The sequence below is a fragment of the Microcebus murinus genome, chromosome 11, assembly GCF_040939455.1.
Source record: "Microcebus murinus isolate Inina chromosome 11, M.murinus_Inina_mat1.0, whole genome shotgun sequence".
Taxonomy (NCBI): Eukaryota; Metazoa; Chordata; class Mammalia; order Primates; family Cheirogaleidae; genus Microcebus; species Microcebus murinus.
The window spans coordinates 45,162,746-45,171,822 of record NC_134114.1 but is presented as its reverse complement, the minus strand read 5'-3'; the positions used below and the strand labels follow the sequence as shown (position 1 = coordinate 45,171,822).

The window sequence follows — 9,077 nt, the reverse complement described above, 5'->3', positions numbered from 1 at the left end:
AGCTATTGTGAATAGTGCTGCATTAACCATGGAAGTGCAGATAACTTTTCTATATACTGATTTTTCCTCCATTGGATATACACCCAGCAGTGGGATTGGGGGTCATATGGTAGAGAACTAATTGACTCTTGACGTATCTCTCATGCTGGGGACCCCACAGGACCAAACTACATGACATATGTTAACAAAACACTTTAGAGAGCTCCTAAAGGAAAGAGACAATAGATAGTGCTGGCCTGATGCATAGTGAAGAAAGATCAGGTTAGAAGTATCAAAGCTCAGCTGGGTCTGCTTCAAAGGGAGGGGAGGAGAGAGGACACTGAGCCCTCCTGCCCCTCTGCCCCTGAAAAGACAGGCAGAGGAGATGTTTCTGCTGCCTGGAAACACGCCAGGCCAAGGCTGGAAAGAATCAGAAGCTAAGAAAAGGGAAATTTGGGGGTCAGTGGGGTGTCCACTAGACCCCTGGGACACAAGTTTTGGGAGTACCCAGCTCAGCTTCAGTTTAGGAACATGAGAGTGATTCTTGAGCTGGAGAGCTGTAGGCACAAAGCCCAAGGAAACGAGAAGCAGTAGCCAGTGGTGTGGCAGTGGGTCTGCCTTCTCCTCCCATCTCTGGGCATGGGAGCTACCGCTGCAATCCTGAGGATGAAGACATTGAGAAAAGCTGGGACAGTGGAGACTGTGAGGAAATCATGCACTTCTTGTGCGTTATTGATAATTACTTGCAAAACACACCTCAATTCCAAGCACAGCACATCTACGGTTTTTGCTGACCTCTGCTGAGCATGTGCTCTTATAATTGCAGGAAACATGCTTCTGCAAATTAATTATAGGTCTGCAACCATAATTTGCTATAATAAGGGGCGAAAGAGAAATTTGCATTGAGAATTGGAAAATAATGTTATCTGAATGAAAAGAAAGCTGACTTCTCAACCGGATCAGAGGCTCCCTGAGGGAGGAACAGATCTTCAGCAAGTTTAACCCCCACCATGGCTCTGGGTTTTCTCCCAGTGCTCCTTCAGTGGCTGTGGATGGAAGCCTGGCAGGTTGCTGAGTTGCCTATCAGCCCCAGCCTCCTCTGGCTCTGGCCACGGCCTCCCTGAGTCTGCAAGCTCACAGAGCAGGAGGCATCTTCTCTTGCATCTATGACAGTCCCCATATGTGCTCTGTTGTTCTATAACTACTTAATAACAAAAAGAGAAGCACTGCTCCATAGCAGATTTGTCATCATTGGTCCAGAGCCACCATCTTCTAGAGGATCAAATACAAGGAACAACACTTAATTACAGTCAACTCAGATCAGAGTTGAAGCTTCTTAAAAAGAAGCTTGGTCAACCCAATTCCTGATGGGGCAGAAAGTGACAGAAATCAGGGAAATGGGAGTTAGGTCCAGCGAATGTTGTAATACCCTACCTTTGTTTTATTCATCATGTAATTGACATGCTAGGAGACATTACCCAGTCCCTTGTAATTTAAAAACTTTAATTTAGGCTCCCTCTCCCCTACATCTGGATCTCCAGGGGTTTGCATTGCCAAAGTCACCACCAGCCCTAAAGGCCTGTTCTGTGGAGACTCTGGCTCTCACCAGCCTCTGCCTCAAGCTGTTCTTGTGAAATGACTCATGACTGGTGGAAATTAATTGTTTTCCCTTAAATTCCTCCAGGCAACTTTGCCACCACCACTCAAAACAAAACAAAAACGCTACTCGCCCAAGTCATTAGCAGCCTAAGGAGTTAGATGGGTTTGCAATATGGCAAAGCAAACAATAAGCAATGTTTAAGTGAGTATTAAAGATCCATATTCTGTGATGGCTTGCCCATTCTTCCAATGGTGACACCTCTTGGCTCACCCCTTTCCACAGGCTCCAACCTCCTCTAATGTGGTCTGGCTTCACCCCCAGACCTCTACCCTAATACACAGATACCTCTTGCAGGAGACCAGAATATGCCATCCCAAAATATGCCATTCTGGCATAAGGATTATTTCGAGTTCAAGTCAGTTGAGAAGAAGTAGATACAAGAAAAGCTCTCTGCCCTCTTCTGTTTGCCTAAAAGCAGGACATAAATTTACAAAGCAAAAGCATCCTCCTCCCCTCTCTACCAAGAAGAAAAAAGGTTGATCATTGATGACAACATTAGACCCTTATCAGCCTGGGTACAGCCCCGGAGGAATCTGCCTGGCAGACCTGGCTAGCTCCTGCATGTGTGCCTCCCCACAATCTAAATACCTTTTCCTTTGTCTTGACACTTCTCTAAAAATGCAGTGTTCTTCCTTGAAGATGCTAGAGGTCTAAGCCACCTCTTTGAGAATTACTCATTCCCTGGATATCCTGTATGTACAGATGAAATACACATATTAAGAAACTTCCATTTGTCCTTCTCTTGTTAATTTGTCTTTTGATACAGAGGTCTGTCCCAGCTAAGAACTCAGAGAGTAGAGAGAAAGTTCTTTTCCTCCCCTCCAGGCCCATATGATGATCATATTCCTTCAGTCCACACTGCCAGGGCCCCGCCTTCCTTCCTTACCTGGAGTACAAAGGTTTTCCTAAAGTAAGACAATTCTTCCCCTAAGATATTTTCTGATGCCAATTACTGAGATGATAAGTTTTCCATCCCAATACTATTCAGATCTGGTTTCAACTGGCTTAGTTTGGAGAGTTTTTTTTAATCCTCCTGTTTTGCCTTATTTTTAAAAACCAATTGATGTGACTTGTTCCATTTTTTTAGTTTACTGCTGCATTTGGCTGAAGTTTCTTCTTATAAATAAACCTACTCTGGTTCACCTACTCCATGCATTTTTACTTTATACCATGTTTTGACAAATTCTGACAAAGTTAAAAAGGAATATGAAGCAACCAACTGCCTCTACTTCAAACTTATGTTAAGAAGTTAAATTTTGTTCTTGCTAAGAATAAACCCAGGAAAAGAGTACTCATAAATATTAGAAAACCTTTTTTTCTAAATGTGATAAAAAATTTTCACTCCCATTTGAAAGTAATTGTACTAGCATTGTCAGGAAAAGTTTCTATTGAGTTATTAAATTAGTAACAAATTTATTTTCTTCTAATCCAGGAATAATATTGGAACCTATGAATGATTTCACACATCCTTGGACCTTTACATTCAGTGTCTTTAAATTTATTTCATCTCATGGTAAAATTTAAAAAGAAGAGGAGAGAAAAGAAAGCATAATTTTGCTAATGGTGGACAGACTGACAAGCCTGTTGTGTCTTAGAAATGCCAAAGTTTTGCTATTTTGTTTCATTCTGTTTTAACTCTTCCCTGCTCTCTCCCACCTCCCTCAGAGAAGACCAGGAGTTCCATGCCTCTACTCTCTGGTCATCTCCTTAAAAAGTGAGTTCTATTTGAGAGGAGGTGATTGATTTAGTGAAAAAAACAATGATTTTTGGTGTTTGAATTCTGGCTCTGCCATCTCTAGCCATATAGCTTTGCACAAGTTATTTAGCCTCTTCAAGACTCAATTTCCCCATCCATAGATTTATCAGAAAATTTATCCAAAATTTCAAAATAAGCAGAAGGAATTACCAGAGGTTCCTTCGGTATAGTACTGAGTCTGCCTTTCTCTAATCAGGGATATTTTCCAACTCTATGGGGGCAGAGTTGAAACTGTAAATTTTTGTACAGTAAAAATGCCAATTTCCATCCAGTGGAAGATATAAAACCACAAACCTTATGGTTTGTGGCCTTATTAAACATTACTCCACTTTGTATCTTACCCTGCAATCTCATCTCAACATTGCCCACAAACTACCTCACTTCCCAAATGCCTTCTGCTAACATCTTAATGGTTCTTTCATTCATTAATGAAGTCAATAAAAATCTTTAATATGTATTCGTTTTATATTTGCATAAGACTCATGATTTTATCCTTCTGAAAATTATGCCTAGCAAAAGTAATCGCCTCTCTTTGAGTTATAAGGGAATTCAATGAAGTGACAGGAAAATGACAATGTTTATGCTTTACTGAGCACTCACTCTGTGCCAGCACTGTCCCTAAACATGCACATTGCCCATTTAATCCTCACAACCCTGTAAGGCAAACACAACCCCCATTTTGTAGACAAGAAAACTGTGGCATGAAATGGTGGAGAAAGTTACCCAAGGTCATACAGCTAAGAAGTGTCAGAGCTAACGCATAAGCCCTTTGAGAGGGGAAAGGACCTAAGTGCCTCCTACTGGGCAGAAGCCTTTCTCTTCCTTTTCTTTGACTCCACTGCCCCTAAGACATGGCCTAGGAAGAGAACACAGTAGTTAACTTACTGTCAGTCAAGCATTTGCTAAGCAGTCAGTAGATTATCCAACTGAGGCGAACTTTCCTCCAGCCATTCTCCCAGCCAGACCATCCCCTTGTCCAGCCTTCCAGGTATCTCCCCACTCCCCAGAGATGCTCCTCTCTCCAAACTCTGACGCCAGTCTTTAAGAAGTTGAATAGACTGGTGCACACTGTCAATATTGTTGCCAGTGCCGGGATCCCTCTTGAGAGCCTGGTCCTTTGGGAACTGCAGGTAACTTAAGAGAAGACACGAAGAAGTCTGGAGAGTTTCTTTAAGTCACGGTTCTTGTAAAACAACCCTCACAGCTCAAAAACTGGTTATTCTGAACAAGCCTTATATGAAGGAAAGGGAGACTGAAAGATAAAGCAATCCCTTTCCCACATGCACAACACAATGATAACTGCCCACCACGTAGAAAAGAAGAACTAGAACATTACCAGAAGAGTTAGCAAAATGAGCTGGCCCTAGTAACCCTCACCTTTACCCTAGAGACATATGTTCCGGGAGGTCTGTTTTATCCTCTCGTTAGGACTGTTTGGTGCCTGTGCCTTTTTGTCCTTAAGCACTGAAGGATCCTGACTTTTCTTGTCATCTTGAGACCTAGATCTCTTCCCTGTGTTCAGCATCAAAAAGGCCTGAGAGATGACCATGACTACATGACTGCTGCACATCACCCAAGGGAGGTCAAACACTCTAAGGCAGCAGTTCTCAAAGTGTGCCCCATGGACATTTGGGGGGCCCTGAGATCTGTCAGGTGGTCCACAAGATCTAAATTGCTTTCATAATAATACTAAGACATCATTTGCTTTTTTTTACCGTTTTTGACATTTGCAAAAATGCTGATATGTTAATACAAACCAAGTGGCACCAAACTGTACTGTCATTGTATTCTTCACCACCATGCACCCTCAAAAAGAAAATGTAGTTTCACTGAAGACCTCCTTGATGAGTCAGTAAAAAAAAAATTGCAATTTTATTACATCTCAACCCTTACACAAGTCTTGGATAAGCTTTGTGTCAAAATAGGAAGTGCATATAAAGCACTTCTGTTATCTTGAGGTTGTCTCAAGAGAAAACACTTGTATAATTGTTTGAGTTGCTAGCTGAACTTAGTTGCTTTCTTCATGGAGCACCATGAGAAAGCATGACTGACAGACAAACTGGTTGGTGGACATTTTCTCAACATCAATCCAAGTGAGCCTGTCACATCAAGGAAAACTGAAAATATTTGTTGGCAATGATAAAAACTTAGACTCTCAAACAATAATTAGAATTTTGGAAAACTTGTATATATCACCATGACCTTGATAGCTCCTGAATAAGACTTTTCTGATGAGATATTAACAATTATGTTTTTTTGATGTCATATAAAAAATGTGTTAACATTTGGAAAAGCTACATAACTCAGCAACCCAATATTTTCCAAATGACCAATGCATGAGGTTACAAAACCATGTACACACAAATGATCCATTAAAAGTACAAGATAGACCAATGGACTTTTTAATGTACAGAAGACAAAAAATTCATCAATATGTTCTCAGACTCTACAGTGCAAATAACGTTTAAGAAATTACCTCTTGGCCATTGAGTGGCTCACACCTGTAATCCTAGCACTCTGGGAGGCTGAGGCAGGAGGATCGCTTGAGGTCACAAGTTTAGCACTAGCCTGAGCAACAATGAGACCCCATCTCTACAAAAAATAGGAAAATTAGCCAGGGGTTGTTGCATGTGCCTGTAGTCCCAGCTACTCAGGAAGCTGAGGCAGGAGGATTGTTTCATCCCAGGAGTTTGAGGTTCTGTGAGCTAGGCTGATACCACAGCACTCTAGCCCGGGCAACAGAGTGAGACTCTGTCTCAAAAAAAGAAAAAAAGAAAACAAAAAAGAAATTACCTCTTGTTGAGTTGTAGTTTAGTATCAAAGAAGAATATCCTCAGTTATCTGAAAAGACTAATGAAATACTTCTCCCTTTTCCACTAATTATCTGGTTGAGTCCAGATTTTCTTCATATGCTTCAATCAGCACAACAGATTGCAACAGATTGCATGCAGAAGCAGATATAAAAATCTAGTTGTCTTCCTTTAAGCCAGACACTAGAGAGATTTGTAAAAATGTAAAACAATGTCTTTCAAACTAAAATTTTGTTTAGAATAATATAGTTATTTTTCATAAAACATCTGTTATTGATGTTAAAAAACAGGATTATTACTCTTAAGGAAATATTAAATGTCCATCTTAATAGCTAATATGGTAAATACTGACAGATAAAAAGTCTTTAGGATCCTCAATGGTATTTAATAGTGTAAAGGGGACTAAGACCAAAAAGCATAACTGCTAAGTAGACATTTTCGATTACTATCAGATGGCTTTGTTTAATAAGTAAGGAAGTGCCAATGCAGGTTAGAAGACTGCAACATTAGCTTATCCTAGAGCCTGTCTATGCCCAGTCCCTGGCCCTAAGCATGGAGTCAGAATAGTTCCCATTCATATCGGAAACCACCCTAACACAATGTCTTTACATATTTACACCAAGTCCCTCTCTGCAGCGAAGTGTGACCATCCTTGTGGATAAAAAACATGACTTCTTTTTCACCTCTGCTAAGTACCTTACACGTGGTAAATAGTGTATATTATGGACTGATTTTCATCAAGAAAATGTATCTCCCAAGGGGATATGTTCTCCTGCAGATGGACTCAATTTGCTAGTAGCCCTTACATGGCCCAGGATGAAGTCCACGCTGCCTCTTTCTGGAAAGTTCATTCTCTTCAACCAAAAGGGTCATGAGGAAGGGACATTTATCTGGTCATGCAGACCAACCCAATTTGACTTCCCCAATCTGGTATTGCAACCAGATCCCTCACACCTGAGCCAAGGTTATCAGCCAGAAGCATAATGAAACTAATTAACATATGCATAGCAAGTAGGGAGGAGGCAGCTGAGCTCAATAATCTGTTTGCTATAGTATTTTATCCTTTTCAAGTCATTTACGCCTCTCACTGAACTCTCACATCATCTGTGAGATGGGGCAACCATTATTACTTTCCATTAACCGATGAGCAGACTAAGGCCAAGAGATAGGAAATCACCCGCGTGCCCATGCAACAGCTTGGGGCATCATTCGTGCCGGAAGCCAGGTACCCTGGCCAGCACAGTGCTCCCCCAATTCCCTGCAGGAACTTGGTTTTGAAAGGGGCAAGGAGGGCCCACCCACACCCTCGGGGTCGCTGTCACTGCTAAAGCCTGAGAGGAACTGGGGGAGGACAATGAAGCGGCAATATTCCCCAGCCAGGTGAGAGTGTGGCCGCAGTGGCGGGCCTGGCCCAGCTTAGGCCTCTCTCCAGTTCCGGAAGAGGGTGGTGGCCATTGCAGGAGCAGCAGCAGAGGCGAAGGCTCCGGTGGCTCTCTCCTCCCCCTCAGCCTGAGCCAGAGGAGGACAGGTGCCCAGGTTGCTGAAGGGGGGGTACCCTGCCCGAGAGTGGGAATTCTCTCCACCAGGATATGGAGACTGTTCAATCACTAGGAGCACAAAGTTGTCATTGTCGGGCTGGACGATGCAGGGAAGACCACTGTGACTTACCAGTTTTCTATGAATGAAGTTGTGCATACATCCCCCCTACAATCAAAAGTAATGTAGACGACACAGTGATTAATAATACACGTTTCCTAATGCGGGATATTTGTGACCAAGAATGTCTTTGTTCCTCCTGGAACGCTTACTATACTAACATGGAGTTTGTAATTGTTGTTGTGGATGGTACAGACAGGATTTCTGTAACTAGAGAAGAGCTGTATAAAAAGTTAGCACATGAGGACCTAAGGAAAACTGGATTGCTGGTTTTTGCTAATAAACAAGATGTTAAAGAATGCATGACTGTAGCAGAAATCTCCCAGTTTTTGAAGCTAACTTCTATGAAAGGTCACCAGTGGCATATCCAGGCATGCTGTGTTCTTACTGGCGAAGAATTATGCCAAGGAGTTGAAGGGATGTCACCCCTTAAGATTAGGTGATCTCTGCTGACCTCTTCCCATAGACTTTGTGTTAGGTCACTGAATATGAAATGTCCCATTTTGAATCAAAAGTTTAGTTTGGCTGGGCGCTGTGGCTCACGCCTGTAATCCTAGCTCTTGGGAGGCCGAGGCGGGCGGATTGCTCAAGGTCAGGAGTTCAAAACCAGCCTGAGCAAGAGCGAGACCTCGTCTCTACTATAAATAGAAAGAAATTAATTGGCCAACTGATATATATATATAAAAAATTAGCCGGGCATGGTGGCGCATGCCTGTAGTCCCAGCTACTCGGGAGGCTGAGGCAGAAGGATCACTCGAGCCCAGGAGTTTGAGGTTGCTGTGAGCTAGGCTGACGCCATGGCACTCACTCTAGCCTGGACAACAAAGCGAGACTCTGTCTCAAAAAAAAAAAAAAAAAAAAAAAAGTTTAGTTTATCTCAAACAAGAAGCAGTACAATTAATCAAAGTATGTGCCTAAATTATCAACAGTGTTGCCATCTTAACAGTAGCTTGTTTATGCCAGGTGAAGAAGCCTGAAGAACTAGTGGCCATGAAATTGCAACAGATATTTTCCGCAGCTTGTCAAGAATGGAATATTTTTCCTTGCAAGAAGAGATCCAAAACATGGAAGAAGTGATAATAAGTTGGTGCAAGGTCTGGTAAATATAGTGGATGACAGAGTTCCCATGTCCAGCTTCTGTAGTTTGAGCAGCATTGTATTTTGTGACATGTGGTCTTGCAAGAGGATTCGTCTCTCTACTAACAAATCTCCACCC

The 9,077-nt window shown here is 42.2% G+C and overlaps 1 pseudogene; it reads left to right on the top strand.

Moving 5' to 3' along the window:
• The first annotated feature begins 7,882 nt into the window (after positions 1–7,882).
• Positions 7,883–8,304, top strand: LOC105881985 (ADP-ribosylation factor-like protein 5A pseudogene; annotated as a pseudogene).
• The last annotated feature ends 773 nt before the right edge of the window (positions 8,305–9,077 follow it).